Raw genomic sequence first — 21470 nt, 5'->3', positions numbered from 1 at the left:
AAAACAGCAACACCACTTACGGAGTGCGCTAAAAGCAGGCATGCTCAGGAATAATGCAAAATATGCAATATTATAGAAAAAATGGCACTTAATCGTTGCGCCGTTCAAAGTTACACAGCTCCGGAGAAATCTCTCCACATTACCTGCCTATATGTGTTGCAACGCATATATTTTCACAAAGACAAATACAAAATATGACTAGTCATCACAAATCAAACTCAAATAGCCGGACCAGGCTTCAAAAACTCGGAGCAAGTACCGTACACCGGTTCTTACCAATCAAGAGTCCAGATTCCAACTGCCAAGCTCCACAATCGCCCAAACGGCTTTCACGGCAGGACCGACAGAAGAGGTCTCAGTCGGGGACCGGCGCCACCCAGACGGTCAGCTCGGAAGGGAAGGAAGAAAAACCTCGGGATGCCAGGGCTAAAAACGCCGCTGGCAGTGATCACGTCCCCGGCCAAGTTCCTCACCTTCGTCGCGACCAGTCCTTCGAGCATCCGAGTCGCCGATGAGCCCCACGTGACGGGCGCCAATTGATGAATACAGGCCCCAGCTAGGCCCGCAGGACACAAGGGTTCGCTCTCCTGTAATGGAATCTATAAGGAAGTTGGCACGGAAACTGCAAAGTACAAAGACAGCATTTATTAACCCTTAAGGGTGGTCCTACAATCCACACAACACTCTTCAGTATTGCATAGAGTAGCACAAAGAACTTGCGTACACGGTCCCCTTTTATACACAACAGAGGGGCTCATAAGTGGGTGGATACAACATGAAGCTGAAGAACATTACCATTTATGGTCATTTTCGATACTGAATCAATATGTGGGCGGAGCTAAAACACTCCTTGAGCCCGCGAAAACATGGTCAAGCAAGGCTAACTGATAACAGATGTGGTCAAGTCTGGGCATGTGCCAGATGGACAAAGGAGCTATTTATAGACTGTTACTAGGCAGATTACAAGAGCAACTAACACAGAGGCTGGACTCTTCTCGTGGGGAACACGTGGAAGCATAACAATACAAAATGGAGTCCGAACTTCGGTCAACATAACAGAGAAAACATGATCTATAAGAGGGGAATTAATGTCTTTAGTAAATGCTTAATCACATCGTTGTTTCAATTTACAACACTGGCAGATGTATCCATCAGAAGAACAAGTTACTTACCTTCGGTAACGCTTTTTCTGGTGGATACAGTATCTGCCTGTGGATTCCTCACTGACCCACCCGCCTCCCCGTTGTCCATCCTTCTATACCTGCAATTCTGTTGATGGTATTTCAAAATGTGTTCGGTTACTGTCAAGGGCATTATGTTTTTCTTGTGCCTTGTTATTTATTTTCCACACTGTGTGTGTTGATTTGCATATCATGTATCGTGTATACTGTATATATATATATTGCTGTCAGTCCGTCCGTGTGCCTCGAAGGCACGGAAAAAAGGGGTGGAGCTGACGTCATCACGCCGACGAGGTCTTCTTATGGAGCCGGTGACGTCAGCGGAGTCGCGAGCGGAGCCGTGTCTCTGTAACGTCGTCTTCGACCTCATCGGCGTGGACTGCTACAAAAGTTTCCGAATGTTGCTGGCGCAAGGGATATTCACAAGGTGAGGAATCCACAGGCAGATACTGTATCCACCAGAAAAAGCGTTACCGAAGGTAAGTAACTTGTTCGTTTGAGCCTTCATGGAGGATCCCTCTTCATTACTACCTCCACCTGACCCCAGACTCTGCAACGCACTCCCTTGCAGGCTTGATTATCCACTACTCCTCTCCAGTGCACCTTATCTCACAGCTGACCTTGGGCCCCAGCCCCATATCAGGCACCATCGGGCTCCACTTTCATTTTTCCCTGTAAAAACAGTAAAATCACCTTCAAACTTAAAACATTGAACATAGCAGTAAATATAATTAGCACACACTTTAAAGTATGTTCCACAGTAGCCCTTATGACCCGACTGCTAATTAAATAAACAAAAACAGAAAGGCCATGACAGGGCCGGCTTTAGCGCTGATGCGAAAGTCTTTTTTGGCGCCGCACCAATAATCACTGCCATACGCCACAAGTGCCCCTCATCTCCCCATAGCCCCTCCCCCTCATGACCTCCTCCTCAGATTCCCTCACTGCCACCCTCCACCAGTGCCCCTCATTTCTCTGTAGCCCCTCCCCCTCATGACTTTCTCCTCAGAATCCCTCACTACCATCCTCCAGCAGTGCCCCTCATCTCTCCCTAGCTCCCCCTCCACCCATGACCTCTTCCCCGGATTCCCTCACTGCCACCCTCCAACAGTGCCCCTCATCGCTCCATAGCCACTCCCACTACCTCCTCCTCGGATTCCTTCACTGCCACCCTCCAACAGTGCACCTCATCGCTTCATAGCCCCTCCCACTACCTCCTCCTCGGATTCCCTCACTGCCACCCTCCAACAGTGCCCCTCAGCTTTACGTAGCCACTCTCTCATATGCATTTCATTTGTTGTGTAGCGCTACTCATATCAGTGTAGTGTGTGTCAGTACTTTACACCACGCACACATTATACAGAGACAACGAATCATACAAGTATGTAAATCAGCCTACAGGGAATGTCACATAAGCCAATGAGGATTACATGGTGTATGAATCACATGTCATCCATACTGGTGGGCAGTTATTTTAAGATGGTTTGGTCTGGAGAAGCACAAACTCAGGATTTAAAGAGCACTCCAGTGGTTAGGGGTTGGCTTTACTGATAAAAATGTATATCTGCCCAAAGATACTCATTTTAGCAACATTAGAATAATGAAATACTGGGGAAGTTCTAACTATATCACAAAACAAAAAACGCGAAGTTCTAACTATACCATTCAGGTTTGCATGCAGCTCTTTGATGACAGTGCATTGGTCACTGTCCTATGTTAGGATTGTAACTTCTGAACTGCAAGTAACACAAGGATCTCTGTCACAATGACAGTAACCCACTGAGCTTCCACATAAAATACAGTTCATCTGCACTTGACTACTTACAGAGAAATGATTGCTCTCCAGCAGGATCATTAATAGCCAGCGTTATCTGGGCATTTTTTTATTGTCCTATGACATGCCATGATAATGATAAAAACCGATTAAATGAAGCACACACGAAGTACAGGTCCTGCTGGGCCTGTGCAGATTTTAAAAAGAAAAACAAATAGTGACACATTCTCCTACCTACTCCAGTAGTCAAACTTAGTGTCGCAGCCTGATTTGATAAGCAGCTGCAGGGGTTGGCGAAGGTGAATCAAAATAAACAAACTTCTTTTCTCCTGCGCTGCATAGAAAAAGAATATCCACGCAACAGGACAGTAGGCAAAGTTTACCGCGGCCAAAGAAAGGATTTGTCGCCTTCCGCCATGCCTCTGTTGGAGATGAAGGGGTGAAAAAATAAACAAAGCCTCGTTAACATGTAAATGGTCTTATAACCCTTTCGATGCTTGTGACGGAGCGGTTCCGTCATGCGCGTCGGTTGCACTGTGCGGATGACGGAACCGCTCCGTCACAGCCCTGCCCGCGCACAAACCCTTCAGCACAGCGCGGTAATCCGCGCCGCACTGAAGGGGTTAAAGACCTGTGAAGTACTCAGGTACAGCTGCGATAATCTCAAAAACTGTCTGTGTGCGCGCGCCCGGGCGCACACACACGAAGGGGGAGGTGGGGGGGTGCTTTGAAGCACTTTGAGCCCCATGGCGTTGCGCGCCTCACTGCAAGGGCCAAGGCTCCAGTTTGGGTGGGCCAGGCTAATGTTTGGGTGGGCTGGGCCTGCTCGAGATATCGGGTGTCAGAGGGCAAGAGCACCTGTTTCGTTACAGATGGACACATTCTTTAGGTCTCGCCTGATCCAGCGCATGCGCTGGTCTGGCGAGACTTATTGAGAGGGCTCCAAAAAGTGCTGCCAGCCTAGAGCTACAATGCATGTGCGCGGGCGCGCGCACCGCGCTTTACCGCAATTACTTTCACTTTCGCAGCCGCTTTGATGTTTGATCGTGATCGCAATCGCGATCACTTTCACTTTCACGGCCGCTTGGCATAGCCAATAGGTCTCGCTTTTGGGACCTTCTAAGTATTTAGTTATGCAACTGTTGCATTGCTAAACACTTATAAGGTCCCAGAGGCTAGACCTATTGGCTATGTCAATGCTTGTTTTTGTTAGGCACGGGGAGAGTAAGTGATTTGCCCAGAATCACAGGATGTTGAGCTTCGTTGCCGAGACTCGATTCTGGCTCTCCAGCTTCGAGGTCGACCGCTCTAGCCATAAGGCTACATCCTCTCTATTTCTCATGGCCTTAAACTTTTTATATCCTCTATCTAGAATTTCACATTGCACCTTCTTTGAGTGTTTTTCCATTTTGCTTATTTAAGTGGATTCTAAATCATGTTGTGATTGACTTTTTCCCTGATTGACGCATGGTTAATTAAAAAAAAAAAATAACATAGATCTTGCTAAACCAGAGCTGAGAAGTGCATACTGACTCTTATGACAGTGCTATACCATAGACTACAGAGCCCTTACAAGTTCGAGAAGCAGAATGGTCATATCTCTCATAGAAGGTAGGCCCTCAAAAAACAGCAGTAATTGTCACTCAAATACCAGCAATATATAGTTGGAAATGCAAGCCTTTTCCCTTAACACTAGCTGGTTGATTTATGAAAATACATACATTTGTGATTTCAAATGTAGCCTTTTCTTTTTTGAAAAAATAAACTTCACTCCCACAAACAAGTTTTTAATAAAAAAACAAAAGAAAGTATGTTCTGAAATACCACCTCTTCGTGCATAAATGTTTGGTGTCCGGGCATCAATTTGTCATTTTCATCAAATACATGCACTGCTACCAGTGCATATCTATGTATTGTGTTATGTGATTTTTGTGCCTGCAACATTTCTGCATAATTATAGATTTACTACATTTGATACTAACTTCATTGTGTGCTGCATTATCCGCGACTCTAGACTCTCTGAAAATGCTGTGACGTGTTTTGCCACACAGTGGAAGGCCCTTCTCAAAGGTTGACTGGTCAACTTTCTGATGCTTATTTCTGCATGTGGGTGTTAACCTGATATTAATGAGGCGAAAACGTTGTCCAGACAGTGTTAGGATGTATAACAAGCATTGGCAAAGCCAGTAGGTCTAACCTGTGTGAAATCTGTTGGCTTTGTTAAAGTGGCATTGTGTGACATGGAGTGGAGTGGCATTGTGTGGCCTGGGGTGGCATTGTGTGACATTGAATGTAGTGGATTGGCACATTGTGGAGTGAAGTGCAGTCGTGTGAATGGGCATTGTGTTTAGTGGAGTGGAATTATGTTAGTGAAGGGGCACGGTGTGGCATGAAGTGGCATTGTGCGGAGTGGACTTGAGGGGTGTGGTTTCGTGTAGTGTGGCATTGAGTGGAATGGCATTGTGTGGAGTGGAGTGGCACTGAGTGAAGTGGCATTGTGTGACATGGAGTGGTATTAAGTGAAGTCGCATTGTGTGGTGTGAAGTTTCATTGTGTGGCGTCGTTTGCAATTGTGTGGCAAGGAGTGGAGTGGTATTGGGTAGTGCGGTGGAAATTGTGTGGAGTGGTACTGTGTAAAGTGGTATTGTGTGGCGTGGAGTGGCATTGTATGAAGTTGACTTTTGTGGCATTTAGTGGAATGATGTTGAGTGTAGTTTTATTGAGTGGGGTGGCATGGCGTGGTGGGTAGTGATTTTGAGGGGTGTGGACTGTACTGGCATTGTGAGGCATAGTGTGGAGTGGCATTGTGTTGTATGGAGTCACATTGAGTGCAGTGTGATTGAGTGGAATGTCATGTGGCGTGGAGTGGAATAGATAGGAGTTTCTGTGGAGTGGAGTGGCGTGGAGTGGAGTGGCATGGAGTGACAATGTATGGCGTGGAATGGGGTGGAGTGACATTTTGTGGAATGGCATTGTGTGGCGTGAAGTGGCATTTTATGGAAGGGCATTATATGGACTGGCATTGTATGGAGTAGAGTGGAGTGGCATTGTGTGGAGCAGAGTTGAATTGTGTGGAGTGCCAGTGTGTGTAGTGGAGTGGCATTTTGTGGAATGCCATTGTGTGGAATGGCATTATCTGGCATGGAAGGAAGTGGAGCGGCACTGTCTGGAGTGGATGGGCACTGTGTGGAGTGGTGTGGCATTGTATGGAGTGGCATTGTGTGGAGTGGCATTCTGTGGAGCGCAGTGGCAGTGTGTGGAAAGGAACGGTACGGAGTGGCATTGGATGGAATGGAGTGTCATTGTTTGGCATTATGTAGAGTAGCATGGAATGACGTGGACTAGCATGGAGTGGCATTGTGTGATGTGGAGTGTCATTGTGTGGGATGTAGTGGCATTGAGTGGAGTGGCATTGAGTGGAGTGGCATTGAGTGGAGTGGCATTGAGTGGAGTGGCATTAAGTGGAGTGGCATTGTGTGGTGTGGCATTGTGTGAAGTAGAATGGTATTATGTGGCATGGATTGGAATTGTGTGGTATGGAGAATTTCCCAAATTGCCATAAAGCGCTTCAAAGTCTTGATAAGGCCGTGTTACTCTCTACCAATTTACTCTGGAACCTTTGGTCAATGGACCTTTATTACCTGCTGAGAAATGTAGAGGGGAGAAACAATTAATATAGGCAAACTAACAACTTTAAAGAAACATGACTCTGAAGAATCACAGTCTCCGCATTCTAAGATAGTGGGTTTATTACAAATCCAAAACAAGCATTGAAAATGCAATAGGTCTTGCCTTTGATTAAGTTAAAGCCATTTGCTTTGCTAATGGTATTGTATAGCAAAGCAAATGGCTTTAACTTAATAAAAGGCGATACCTATTTCATTTTTAATGCTTGTTTTTGCTTTTTTAAATAAACAGAAATGGTAGGAGACTGTAGCTGCAATTTGCTACCAAACCTCTCCTTTCGTGCGTATTTATGTAATTTGCGGTTTCAAAATTGCCATCTACCATCACAAACCAGTAAATTAAAAGAAAAATGGGCACCGTATCGTGATGTATACATACACAAAGGTGGTGACTTGCGCACATATGTCATCACGTTGCAGCAACCTTTATTTTCGTTTTTATTGATGCTGCTCCTTATCGGCAAACACGCATTGAACAGCATTGCACTGGCATAACCAAAAGTTCGGATAACACCATTGAAATTGTATTGCCTTTACCAATGCTTGTTTCTATTTTTATACTAGTGAACGACTTGTATCCCACTGAACCTGGTGCAATCTTGTGTGTCCTAGTTAGACACTACACGATCGATTTTACACAGTATTGGATAGGGCAGGTGTGTGACTAAAATAGTGCAGCAGGTGCAGTGGCACCAGGGCCCAAGAACGTGATCAGCCAATTGACCGCAAATTGAGGCCGTTTTTTTTTTTTAAACTAGAAAATGGGGGTTTGTGGGGCCCAGTTTCCTTGCTTGCATTACAGCCCTGGCACACTTGCTACCCACTGTCTGTGACCGGGTTTTAGATCAGAGTTCTGAGGGGCAGTTCTCTGCCCTGAACTGCTACTCTGCTCTTTGACCTGCTAGTTTGCGGTGACACGCTATGGTCGCTGCCCTCATTCACTTGTTAACCACGGCATGTTTATCATCAAGCCAGATATCCGTTTCTTTGAACCTCACCTAAGACTGGTCGTTTCTTGTGCTTCCAGGTCACCTAAAACCATCCCGCTAGGCATAATTGTTCTCAACCCTGCAGTCCTGGTTGTAATGCTTGACATATTGGTTTAAATATCGATGTATCTAAGGGAGACACTGATTAGACTAATACACATGTCCTTGGGAGTTGTGAATGAGCAGACATGCAGCACTTACGATGCAGAATGTCACTCTACCTACAGGAAGTGTTTGCTCTCCATCCTTGCCTTAAAGTGCTGGGAAGCCCGTGTGCTCTACTGAGAGGCACTTTCGGTTTGTGTTGAGAGAAGAGGGACGGAAAAGGAAAGGGGGCAGAGAAAGAAGCGGAAGTGTATGAGACAGAGCGAGACACACAGGCATGCGATGACTGTGTAAGAGAGGGCGAGGGAGGGTGACGGAGAGAAGAGAACGGGGTGGGGTGGAAAGACAGAAAGAGAGGGCGGTTGGAAGATGTAGGGACGAGGAGGACGCAGAGGGGAAGACGGTGAGAGGTAACGGTAAGGTGGGTAGAGATATTTACAAACAGAGAAGCAGAGGAAATAGTTAAAGACAGGCGGGGCAGTTTGTGAGAGGGAAAAAGGGGTGGAGGGCGAGAAACGCGGAGATGGATGAAAGAGACGGAGCCAAAGGTGGCGTGTCAGTGGAGAGAGAGAGAGAAAAAAAAAACAAGCTCTCAGCTTTGGCAAAGGCAGCCGCTTCTTTATAATTGCATCGCTCTTTCACTTTAAGTGAAATTGCGATGCAATTATAATGCAAAAATAATGCCAAAATAAACACGCGGCTGCCTTAGGCAAAGCCGAGTGATAACAAAAAAAGTGCGTAGCGGCTATTTTAGGAGCCACTGTGTCCCGCCGCTAGTAAAAGATGCAATCCTGGTGGGCGGGGCCAAAAGGAGACAGGGTGGTAACCAGGAGGGACTAAAAACCCTCCTGGACAATCAGAACACCCGTTTTTGCATAATTGGTGACGCGAAACGAAGCGCACCAATGCAAAACACGGGCAGGGCTGGGACACGGCTTCTGAAATCGTATCGATTCCAAGAAACCCTCGTAGGACGAGCAGCGCATGAGCTGCTTACGTCACAAGACCTAAATAACGGGACATACAGATACCTCAAGACAAGGTTGTAGAAATACATGGGAACTAATACAAATCCAAACCTACGGGCAAGATTGAACCGCTGGAGCATGAAAAGAATGACAAATTCGCGGCACGGGAAGAAACCGCCAACGCCCACTCAAGCGCGCCAGGGGGCGCATATAATACGGCCAGGGCTCCCACAGTGTGGGAGCCTTTTTCAGCTGTTCTGTGTGGCCATGGGAGGGGGGGGGCGCCTTCATTGTCCTGTGTGCATCGTGGCACGCACGGACACCACCAACGCCCACTCAAGCACGCCAAGAGACGCATTTAATCCGGCCAGGGCTCCCACAGCACGGGAGATGCACGAGCGTGCTGTCAGAGTCCGGTGGAAGCTGGGCTGGGCTAGGTCCATCCACTTGGCTCTGCTAATTTTGCCCCTTGCCAGTGGCACTGTGGTGGTGAAATCCTGCCCAGAAACGATGGGACGGCACAAGGTAACCCTATTTTCATCTATTTCGAGGAAACGCAAGGCAAATTGCAGTATGGGGACGCGGAAGCCTACACCTGCCCTAAAATCAACCGACACTACTTTTGATGGTTTCCTTCAAAAGGCGGCAGGATCCATTAGTAAAGAAATTAAATGTGCTGAGTGGAGACTTTCATTGGCACCAACTCCAGATCCACCTTCTTCACTTCTTATTAACAATGAACACCAGTTGGATATTCCTGAAGTAGTTATTGATCACACGCCTCAGCCACCAATCTCACTCACTGTTCTAGTTTTGAGCCAGGGTGAGCCTTGCGCCACAAGGGATGAAGTTGAGCCTCTCAGTGCTCAACTACGGCAAAGGCTGAACCACAGACTGTACCAGGTGGAAAGAGGAAACGAACAGAGAGGGCAGGGGTTGTTCACAAGTTGAATGGCCAGTCGCCAAGGACAAAGAGAACTAAACAAACACATATACCAGGAAATGTTTGTAAATCTTGTATAGGAGGGGGAAGCAACAGTGTACATGATGGGTTTGGCATCTTAATTGGAAAAGTTTGTAAATTAGTTCAGGAGGCCCTGGCACCCTTTTTGACTAGATTGACCAGCATAGAGGAGCAACTAGCTCAAGTTCTTCTAGAGCTAGCGGAAAATCCTCCAACAAAAAAACAGGCGGAAAGGGAAATCCAATCAAGTAACACAGCAGAAGGGCAGGGTGTAGTTTTTTCTGGTGTCTTTGCGGTTGGGGTGGCCCCGTAAGAGCAACCTCTATTTTAAATAACATGGCCCCCTCTCAAGATCATACCTATGATACCGCAAATATTTTCACCCCGGCCATGATACCTAAGGACCATGTGCCTCAGGGGGATGCCCCCGGAAATAGTCGACACCTGGGATGTGGTGCTCTGCATCACACAAAATCTGATCCAGTGGGCGGGTGTAGAACCCTTACTGGGGATACAACGTTCTACAACTGATCACAAGGTTTATTAAGTGGGTTGGGTGTTAACAACACATTAAACCTGCCCCCAGAAAGTACACCCTACATTTTGATTCTGACGGGGGGGTTCCCTTATTACCACCTGGCCAACAAGAAAGCTGCCAGAGCCTCATAAACAAATCAGCACATTGGTGTTCTTAGAAAACTCCCCCATGTTTAAACTGGAGTTATTATATCATCATGTCCAGGCGGGTGAGTTGGGTAGGCTCCACGACTAAAAGCATACAACGGGAGTGTGTTGTGCTGAATTTTAGTGATGCGAGGTGCGTGCACTTTGCTCTAAAACATCTTAGGGGCTCACCTGGCGAACAGATGAAGGCTCGCCCATTGGGTTTTTCAACCCCCCAACCAGGTTTCTACCATTAGTCAAGAGGCATGTACAGCTAAGACAAAACATATACGCCCCCACTCGGCCCCTTTTTTCCCATCCAAATCTCTTTGATGCCCTCTCAGGTTTGACTGAGATCGATTGACTGACCACACGACATGGACAGCCATCCGATAAGAGATGTAGGGGTCTCCTGTATGTATCGGGCAACATAAACCCCCCAGAGTCTGCTGGTTTAATCATCTCTAACTCTACTGTAAATGAGAATATGAATAACCCTGTAAATTGTTCTTACCCCATAAAATTAATTACTGAGGATATTCATGATGGTTAGGGCTCTGGCCAGATAACTCCTGTTAGCATGCCCGCTATTACTCTCACATCAGCGGACATGAATCAGGGTCACCTCACCCCTCCATTTAAATTAATTTCCTGGAATATTGCATTCACCACAAATTATCAGAGGAGGTTTGTTGGAATATATCAGGGGATTTGACATCATATGCCTGCAGGAAACGTGGCTTAAAGAGGACATTATGTTGGATGGCTATCCTGATTTTATTGTTCCCGCAACCCCTTCACCAGCTGTGAGGGCAAAAGGAGGGTTGGTGACCTTAATCACAGTTAAATACGGTTCCATAAAAGCCCATTGTATATGCTCGTCGCCATGGGTCCAACTAATTTTGATTTCGAGCCTGACACAGGGCAGGTTATTATTGGTAAATTGGTATTACACAATATTTTTGATTCAAATAGCTGTCAGGTTATAGAAGCCTTACAGACGGAAATTAATAATGCTTCTGGGAAGTGGCAGCCATTATGTATCCTGTGGGTGGGGGACATCAATTGTACTTCTTGTGAGCATAGAACTGAATGAGTTTGTGGCCTCTTGAATAAAGAGGGCCAGGTGCTGGTGCATTTTATCCATACACCGCAGGGTGAGGCATTACATTCTATTATCGTTGAGAATGACCTAGATAGTTTGATTAACAATTCTCCAGTATTGGGGTATCTTTCATAGATTCACATGCCTGAATCATTCCCCGTCGTCGGAGTGGGAGTCCCACGGTACATAAAAAAAGTAATATATATATGCATATAGAAACCATATCATAGGTAACCTTGAACCAGGCAGTAAAGTAGCTAGAAATCAGAAGGAAAAAATCCTCCACTTTCATGACTCGTCCAAGTCATTATATATAGTCCAAACTACAGCCAATCAGGCGACCGCACCACCAAGAATGTTCTCTTCAGAGGCTCAGGCTCTCAGATTTTCTACCGCACGTCGTGTGAAGGGAGTCTCCCTGAGCTCTGCTCAGTATTTCTCTGGTTTCTTCAGGAATTCTTCATTTTATGATGTCTTCTTCAAAGAAATCTCTCTTTCGACCTTGTGAATCTTGTGGGAAGCTCAGACTGTTTTCAGAAGATCCCCACAAGAAGTGCATTTACTGCTTGTATCCTGACCACCAGGTGAGAGACTGCAAGATCTGCAGAACTTTCCCACAAAAGATTCTGAGGGACAGAGAAGGGCAGCTATTTCTGTGGCTACAGAAGATTAAAGATCAGGACAATCCCTTATCTGAAGTTGGGAGTATTGCCTTTGTCCAGACTACTTCCTCTAGGAAGAGGACAGCTGACACAAATGTATCTTCTCCTGGGGCTAAGGTGCCAAAAAAACAGCACACTTCTAAGAGTGCTGAGCTGCCTTCTACTTCAAAAAAGGCTCCTCCACCTTCTGTTATGTTATGTTATGTTACAAAGCATTTATATAGCGCTCGGCTACTCCGATAGAGTGTCCCAGCGCTTTTGCGCATACAGCTCAGCAAGAGTAACATCACTACATAGAAACAGAACAGATATAAAAAGAACAAGAAGAAGACCTAGAGATTAAAAAGCCAGGTCTTAAGGCTCTTCCTGAACAAAAACAAATTGGACGTACTGTGTAAAGCCAGAGGCATCGAATTCCAGAGGTGGGGGGCATTCAAGCTAAAAGAACGCCCACCAATACGAGCTTTCTTAACACGTGGCACCAAAGCCAGGTATAATGCTTCAGAACGCAGAGCGCGGGCGGGGCGATAAAAAGTCAACCTCCGCTGCAGGTACTTAGCCCCTGTACCAAACAGAGCTTTGTGCATAAGAGTCAAAGCCTTAAACATAATCCGTTTCCGGACAGGCAACCAGTGCAATGCTTGCAGTAGCCCAGAAACCCCCGCTCGCCTACGGAGGCCAAAAATAGCACGTGCCGCCGCATTCTGCGCCACCTGCAAGCGCTGGACCAAGTAGTCCGGAAGCCCCAAAAAAAGGCCGTTGGCATAGTCCAGTCTCGAGCCTATTAGAGCCTGGACAATGATCCGCCTATGCTCCTCAGAGAGCAATGGTAAAAATTTGCGGAGCATCTTCAAAATACCAAAACAGGTGCCAACCAGACCAAGGATATGTGCTTTTAGCGTAAGCTTGTTGTCCAGCTTGACTCCCAGGTTTTTGGCGACCAGAGAGGACTGAGCCGGAGGACACATGTCCATAGGCCACCAGACCTGCCATTCAGGGTCAGCGGTGCAACCAAAGAAAAGCGGTGCAGAGTAAAACCAAGAGTAAAACTCTTCCTTCTACGCCCCCGAGAAAGACTGTGAAGTCTCAGACTTCAAAACAAGTTTTTGTTGCCCAGAAATGGGGGGTAGCCGCCGTGCCATCGTTGAGCGCCTGGGCCAAAGACTTGGATTTATCGATGGTGGCGGAGAAAACGGTCTATAAGGGTCGAGGTTGCCCCAAAAAATGGGACCACAAATGGGGAAGGTGGAATAAATATCGGGGGGACATCTGCATTTCTCCCACGGTAGAACTCCGACGACAGAGACGGGCCCTACTTGACAACTTAGGTGTGGGTGGGTTGTCCAGAGATCCTGGAGAAACCTAATCATACACTATGTGGGTTGGCGCCCCCCGGGTCCTAATCTGTTCAGCGAATCGCCTGTACACTGTTTTATGCTTGGTTTGTCTCTATGCTAAATTCCCTTGATGTGATGCTTGTCGTCTCTGATGCCCTTACATGCACCCTGTATAAATAAGTACTGCTTAAGTATCACGACTGCTGTAACTGCTGCGGATTTTACTGTTAATGAAATGTTATTTAAAAAAAAAAAAGTTTCTGACAGAGATTTACCTCCGAAACGGGGTCCCTTGTCGACGAGCTCGACGACGATGTCTTCCATCGACGAACCCTACCGCCAGCGCATCGACGACATCGACTGCTACCTTCTCGACGCCGAAGCCACAGATGATAATGTCGTCGGCATCATCGCCGTCGACGCTGGTATCCGTCTCTGTGAAGCCAATCTCGTCGATGAAGGAGGTGAGATCTACAGTCGACATTCCTGCGACGACGAAAATGAAAAGAATCTCGTAGACGGCTGCCTCATCGACAGCTGCCTCGTCGACGGCCGCCTCGTCGACGGCCACCTCGTCTTCGAGGTTTGTCTCGTCGACGATCACTTCATCGTCTTCCGCCTCATCGATGATTGCCTTATCAAGGCGAATTCTTTCACAGTCGCAAACGCCCATACTCAGAGATGTCGGTCTCTTTTCCAATCTCTGGGCCTCTCTGTCAATGTCGACAAGTCTCACCTCAGCCCATAACAAAGAAGAGCGTTCTTGGGAGCCACCATAGACACTCTGCTGACACAAGCTTGTGTCTGAAACGAAAGACAACTGAAACTTTGCAAACTTGCCCAACTGTTGCAATCAAGAAAGTACGTTGCAGTCCGGCAGTTCAAGTCACTTCTGGGGATGCTGTCATCCTGCATTCCCTTGGTCCCCAACTGCCGTCTCAAGATGAGACCTCTGCAAGAGGAGCTCAACAAACAGTGGTTGCAGGTTTCGGGATCCTTGGACGATCACATCTGCATCACTTCTCGGATTGGGGAAGCCTTACACTGGTGGACTTGCACAAAGTACGTGATGGCAGGCTGCTCATTTCTAGTGAAGCTCCAAGTTTCGTCATCACCACGGACGCCTCCATCGAAGGATGGGGAGTGCATCTACAAGGGCCCACCGTCAGCGGTAAATGGAATGCTCAACAACGGACTTGGCATATCAACCTTTTAGAGTTGCTTGCTATCTTCCTGGCCCTAAAGTCTTTTCGCACCATCATTCTCGAAGCATCAGTGTTGATCCGAACGGACAACATGACAAGTATGCATTACTTGAACAAACAGGGAGGGACAAGATCCATTTTACTGTCTCAGCAAGCTCAGCAAATTTGGGATTGGGCGATCCGACATCGGATAAGTCTAACAGCAATCCATGTCCCGGGAGTTTCCAAGGTCCTCGCGGATTTCCTCAGCAGGTCGACAGTTTCCAATCACGAGTGGGAGCTCCATCAACCAACTTTGGATCGTATTTTTCAGAAGTGGGGTCGACCCGATCTGGACTTGTTCGCGACCAGTCTGAACCGCAAATGCCCATTCTTCGCAAGTTGGCTTCCCCACAAGGGATCGTGCGGGAATGCGTTTTCGATGAGCTGGTCGTGGATTTATGCCTATGCTTTTCCACCGATACCGTTGGTTCCCAGGGTTCTCCGGAAAATGAAGAAAGAACCTTGTCGCCTAATACTCATAGCTCCCAGGTGGCCTCGCCAGTTCTGGTTCACCGAACTTCTCCTTCTCTCCGAATGCGATCCCATTCAGTTGCAACCAATACCGAACCTTCTATCCATTCAGAAGGGACATATCTGCCACCCAGATCCTGCATCTCTGCCTTAGAGGCCTGGCGCCTGAGTACCTTGAATTTGCTCACTTAAACATTCCTTCGGACGGTAGGGAAGTCTTGGCCAATGCTAGAGCGCCTTCCACAATAAAGACATACAGGCTCAAATGGAAACGATTTTGACAGTGGTGTCAAGCCGCCAGCATTCATCCAATCCATGCAAAACCGGAACAAATGTTGCCTTTCTTTTTACATTTGGCAAAATCAGGCCTTTCCCATTCTACTCTTAAAGTATTTTTAGTGGCTATTTCAAGATTCCGAAAGGATGGTTCCAACTCTCTGTACTCCTCTAGGGTCATTCAGCAGTTCTTCAAAGGATTGTTTTGCATGTTTCCTCCCATCCGCTGTCCACCTCCATCCTGGCATCTTAATGTTGTGCTCTCACAACTCATGCGACACCCCTTTGAACCTATTCATTGGATAGATTTGAAGTTTATTTCATTGAAAGTGTCTCTGCTGTTGGCTCTCACGTCAGCTAGGTGGGTCAGTGATATTCAAGCCTTCACTATTAAACCGCCTTTCCTTCAGTTCACTAAGGACTCAGTAGTGCTACGCACTTACCCCGTTTTTATGCCTAAAGTACCTTTAGACTTCCATCTCAACAAACCGGTCATTTTAAAGACTTTCTTTCCTAATCCTCAATCACCTGCGGAAAGGGCTTTAAATTCTCTTGATGTCAAGAGGTGTCTCAAATTCTATTTACAGAGGACATCTTCAATACGGAAATCTGATCAGCTATTTATAGCTTATGGAAAGATGTGTACAGGACACCCAATATCCAAACAGCCCATTGCTCGTTGGATTTCTGCTGCAATTTGTTTCTGTCATCAGCATGCAGGCAGACCATTACAGACAACATTCTACTAGAGCAATCTCATCCTCTACCGCTCTCTTTGCTGGTGTGCTTATTCATCAAATCTGCAGAGCTGCTACGTGGTCCAGCAGGCACACCTTTACCAAGCACTACTGTCTGGAAACTGCCAGCGATGCCAACCTGTCTGTGGGACAGGCGGTTCTCCGTAATCTTTTTAAATAAGGTGAGCCTCTGTTCTTCCCTCCTCCTCTTGCTATTTTCTGACATACAGATCTTCTATGATTGTTGGTGTAGATATATATATATATATAGTGAAGCTGTATGTCTCATAACTAAAAAAACTGAATTAGGGAACAACATAAGACTTATTACAGCATATAGTCATCAAGATAAACAAATCAAAAAAATCATTTACAAGAATTGGCCCATCGTTAAAACAGACCTCACTATGTCCCAATTGGTGCCTGAACTACCTAATATTACTTTTAGACGGGCACCTTCAATGAGAGACGCACTAGTTAGATCCAGTCCAGAAGTTATGAAAACATCCAACTGGCTAACTAATAGAAAGGGTTTCTTTAAATGCAGCTCTTGTAGAGCTTGCAAATTTGGGATCAATACGAGTGAGGTAACAGGAATGGTGGAGTCTAATCCTATAAAAATCTCCAAAGTACTGACATGTCGCACGGAATTTGCAGTCTATGTCTTAGAATGTACCTGCAAACTTAGATACGTGGGAAGTACGAAACTCCAGGTATTTAACCGAATCTTACAACATTTGAGAGCGATAGTTAACTCAGACCCCAGTTACCCAGTAGCTAGACATTTTAAACATGTCCACGATAATAACCTAAATGATCTTAGCTACTTTGTCATTGACATGATACCTAGATCTATTAGAGGGGTAACAGGGAAAAGAAATTGAGACAATTAGAATCATACTACATCCTTGCTCTAGATTCAAAAATGCCAAGAGGTCTAAATAACGGAGAAGAAATGCACCATTTTTTGTAAATTGATTATGTGGGACGTTCGGCAGGGGTGCATTTTAGCTCCTTTTCTTTTCCTAATTTATACTAATGGCTTGGAGGCCTTTTTATTGGGAAAGAAAATGTATTTTCCATACATTGGAGGAAAACCAGTCCCGCTAGTCTCATATGCGGATGACACTGTACTTATGGCTTTGACTGCCAACAGCCTACAAAAATCACTTGACGTCTTTACAGATTTTAAGTCGGCCCTTGACCTAAAGGTTAATTTTATAAAAATCTTATGTAATGGTATGCGGCCCTAAAAAGACAAAAAACAAAAAACAGAAATTGTTGGGGGCAAGAATATTGAAAAGGTAAAAATATTTACATATTTGGGGAACGTTTTTAATAACGAGATGAAGTGGGAACCACTCGCCACTGCAAGAGCCCAGCAGACAAGCAGGGTTGTGAAGGGGCTTTTCTGCTTTGCCTGTAAGCTAAGCCACAAGTCGGTGACTGAGTTAGTTACTCTATACAAAACAAAATGTTTGTCAGTTGCGTCTTATGAGGCAGGGATTTGGGACCACCACAAAAGTCGCCTTCTACAAGTTATGGAAAATAAGTTCATAAAAAGACTACGGATGACCCCAAATAACACACCTATGCTTTTTTGTCACTGAGAGCTAGGGATGGAATACATAGAGGGTCGCATTGACATCGCCCCAAAATCTGGTTGTCGGAGGAATTATTGTTTTCTAGGGAGGTGATTGAAGATTGCATCAACTTGGACAAGGCACTATGATTCCCTGGCTCCATGTTGTGAGGGAAGGGCTTTTTGAGATTGGTTTAGGAGAGTATTTTGATAAGCCAGTGAGTATCCACACAAATTCTAGATTTCGTTTAGGCACCCTGCACTTTCTAGTGGCATTTCCAAGACAATCTGGGTGGGCTAACAATCTTATCCCGTGTCCCTGTGACAACACAACAACCCAGAGCACGTTGCACTTTATCCTATTCTGTTCACTTTATAAGGAACCAAAGGGAAGATTTTTGGCACCACTTTTAAAGGACATTCAACCGTGTACATATGTTGATGGGTTCCAATATCTGCAATCATTGGCTAGTTCTGTTATTTGTATTGTGGTGGCAAATTTGATAAAAGTTGCAATGGCTATTAGAAAGCGTTGTGAATTATAGTGAAGAAATAGGAAGGAAAATATATTACTGTGCAATTTTTATTTTTATGAAATTTTATGGCCGACGATGTTTAATATATGTGGTTTTACTAATAAGGATATGTGAATTTTAACATGCAATGTTAAACCTTTGTGGTCTTGGTACCGAATAAAGTTATTTTGACTTGACTTGACAAATACCAGAACACAGGCAATGATTGCCCCCACGTCAAGATCCGTCTTCATTTGGGTTCAACAAGTGAAAAGCATTAGTCTGTCCCTACACTACTACTACCGTGACATCCCTACTTAGCATTTCCCAGGCAAGATCAGGGAAAGGTGTCAGTGCGTGAAGACTTCCTAAGAAGTGCACTCGCGTTGTATGGGTCAAGTAGCCAAAGCTACAGAACTCGTAAGATGCTCCTTCACACTCCATCGATCTCTTCACCTCTTCTCCTGACTCAACTCCGAGGCACTGTCCTTAATTTAAAACACAAAACATGCCCACTGCTTGCATCTGGATCACCTCGTCCTGCTGGGCACTTCTCATAGGTGATTTTCCATTTAGTTTCGATACTCTCTGGTCCTGGTTCGATGACCTTGATTCTCAGGCCTCCTTCAGTGAGAAAGAACACCGACTCCCAATTATTGGCATTAGTTGCATAAAAGTATCCTCTCCTTCCTAAGCCTAACTTCTAAAACAAAAGGCGTTATTCTAACTAACAAAGACGACTTTCTCCACCTGCAACAGAAATGTGAGAACAGAACAAATCCAACATGCACATGCAATTTTGCTTTTCCCCTCATTACAAGAGCTGTCGGGGAGAATACATTTCAGGCCTACAGAAATCAGCCAACATAAGAATAAGCACATAGGCCCTACGAACATGCATATATGTGAACATTTTACTAAAGCCTTTCTAAATCATCATGTTTCATAAACACATCAAATGCGCAAATCATTGTGAGCAGCCTATGACTTCTACACGTGAAACTCAATTAACCACATCTGTGTGCAACTTCATTCTGGTAGACATTTAATTCAATGCATCCAGAGTGTAAATGAGCAAACTTCGTTAATGGATTGCAAACAAATGCTAAAAGTTACATTATTCAAAACACAACTGCCACATTTATTTCTTTACATGACACATAATAATTCTATTATTTCTCTTTCACATGTTATTACCATGTACATTCAAATGACCAAATGTGAACACGACAAAGGAATAAATGTAGGTGCAGACTACTCGTGATTATGATGCACCCCTACAAATGAAAGAGAACCGTCCCACCCTCTTATTACAAGTGTCATCACAATCACTCTACTCGTAATACTTTGTTCGGAAGCATAAAAAACATCCATAAAAGTAACATTTCAAACAAATGACATATACAGTACTTATTAATCTTAGTATACATCCATTGTTAGTTAAAAACCAGACTAAAATTCTTACTGCATTCAATGATCAATTCACGATAAGTATTACAACATGTATTATTATCCTGGTAAAATATCGCAAACTGACCACTTTGCTGGTACACCTTTGTAAACAAACATTCTCGTAAATAATTTATCAAGTACCTACATAATAGCATTAATTATTGTACATATTTAATGAAATGTCCAGTTTTTACAATTCCCCGTTAATTCGCGGTTATGTTGTTGAAGTTATTTGTGGGGAATGCGGGGTTAGCAAAATAACCTAAAAGACCTATCCCACTTATGCATCCTCTTGATTGAATCCACAGAAGCGTTAAACCTAATCGAGAGTTAAAGAACATGAATGTAGTCCAATCATACGTTAAACTAATCAGGGATAAAATCTGTAAATACAGAGTATTGCACATTCCCAATAGTATTAAAAGTAGATCTATACAGTACGTTACACATCAAGGGTCATTGACTGAGTACCATCTCTTCCTTCTGACGGGGATAATAAAATGTTTTTTTGTAGTGTAAAATACCGCCCATAAAAAAGATGACAATCTGCAACAAATCTCTGAAATGGGCAATGATCGCAAGTATAGATATGCTGTGCGACATTGAGTAAAGTCAGGTGGTTTAATAATCGGGATGATGCATCTTTTCCTTCAATGACTATAAAACTTGCAAAAGAAAACCACATGCCTTGTATCCTGAGGTGTTGAGTTATCGCAGGGACAACTAATTAAAATTGTTGACCAGTTCATTTTTGGAAAACTGACTAGTCGGTGGAATATATCTAGTATTAGACGGGTCAAGCCAAATCTATGCCTACCATTCAATACTACTTTGAGGTAAGATTGCATGTTAAAAGATGTTAAAATCAATTGATTTTTTTAATGCACTAGGTTTTGGAATTTCGATTAACAGTCTGAGATTTTCTAGGCGCGTCATCCTTTCCTCTTTGAGGGTCTTTCTACTGATGTTGCTCAGTGCTTCTGGTCTTTCAAAATACTTGGGATGACCTAGGTCACAGAAGAAGTGTTGCACGTATGCTATCCATGGGCTTCTTAAATGCGAGCTTAGTTTGAGACGGTCCTTAATAGTTGCTCGGTTAAGCACTGTATATTCCAAGGGTCAGATCTTGTGCCTAAGTAGAATTGGTTGCAATTTTATTATGTCTGTAATGTGTTGTGCCCTCAATTCAACATGACATACATAGACAGATGTGCTTCCAGGTACCGCAAATAGGCTTCTGAAGAATTCATTCTCTACGATTTGTATATCTGTGAAGTTTCTATATCCCCACAATCCTGCCCCATATGTAGTTATACTGAGGCACTTAGTTTTATGAATGTTCATTATCACCTCAGGGGGATTTGTACCCAGCCGTTTTGCAAAGCTCCTGAGGGGCCATACAGGATTTACTAAAATGTTGCTTCCTGTTAGCTGTAGCCTTATTTCATAATCCGTCTCTATCAAATAAAATCCCCAAGTAACTAAAATTCTTCATAACACTAATGGTAGTACCATCTATTTTTATGTCTCTACACTTTTGGCTAGTCTTTCCACATTTCAAAACGAAGGTTTTACCTTGGTTGACCAAAAGACCAAGTTCCTTCCTGTAATCTACAAAATTCGATAAAAAGACTGAAGGGCCAACGGTGTATGGGCCATAAGAACGGCGTCATCAGCGTAGAGGAGGGCCGGGACAGGGTGCACTCCTATTCGTGGTAGATGTCTAGTTGAAGCTGAGAGTACTTCGCCTACACTG

At 44.8% G+C, this 21470-nt stretch overlaps 1 protein-coding gene across 5 annotated transcripts in view; it reads left to right on the top strand.

Annotated features, from left to right (window-relative positions):
• Positions 1-21470, top strand: part of CTSW (cathepsin W) — a 1394816-nt gene that overhangs the window by 151172 nt on the left and 1222174 nt on the right. Inside the window, exon 1 of one of the 5 annotated variants that reach the window (XM_085625451.1) lies at positions 8083-8156. The exons of the other annotated variants lie outside the window; for them this stretch is intronic. The gene's annotated coding sequence lies outside the window, so the exon portion shown is untranslated. Of the gene's footprint in view, positions 1-8082; positions 8157-21470 lie in introns of those variants that run through there. 5 annotated transcript variants of the gene reach the window in all.

Source organism: Triturus cristatus, chromosome 9 (genome assembly GCF_964204655.1).
Source record: "Triturus cristatus chromosome 9, aTriCri1.1, whole genome shotgun sequence".
NCBI classification, from domain to species: domain Eukaryota; kingdom Metazoa; phylum Chordata; class Amphibia; order Caudata; family Salamandridae; genus Triturus; species Triturus cristatus.
This window is presented reverse-complemented; position numbering and strand designations above follow the sequence as displayed.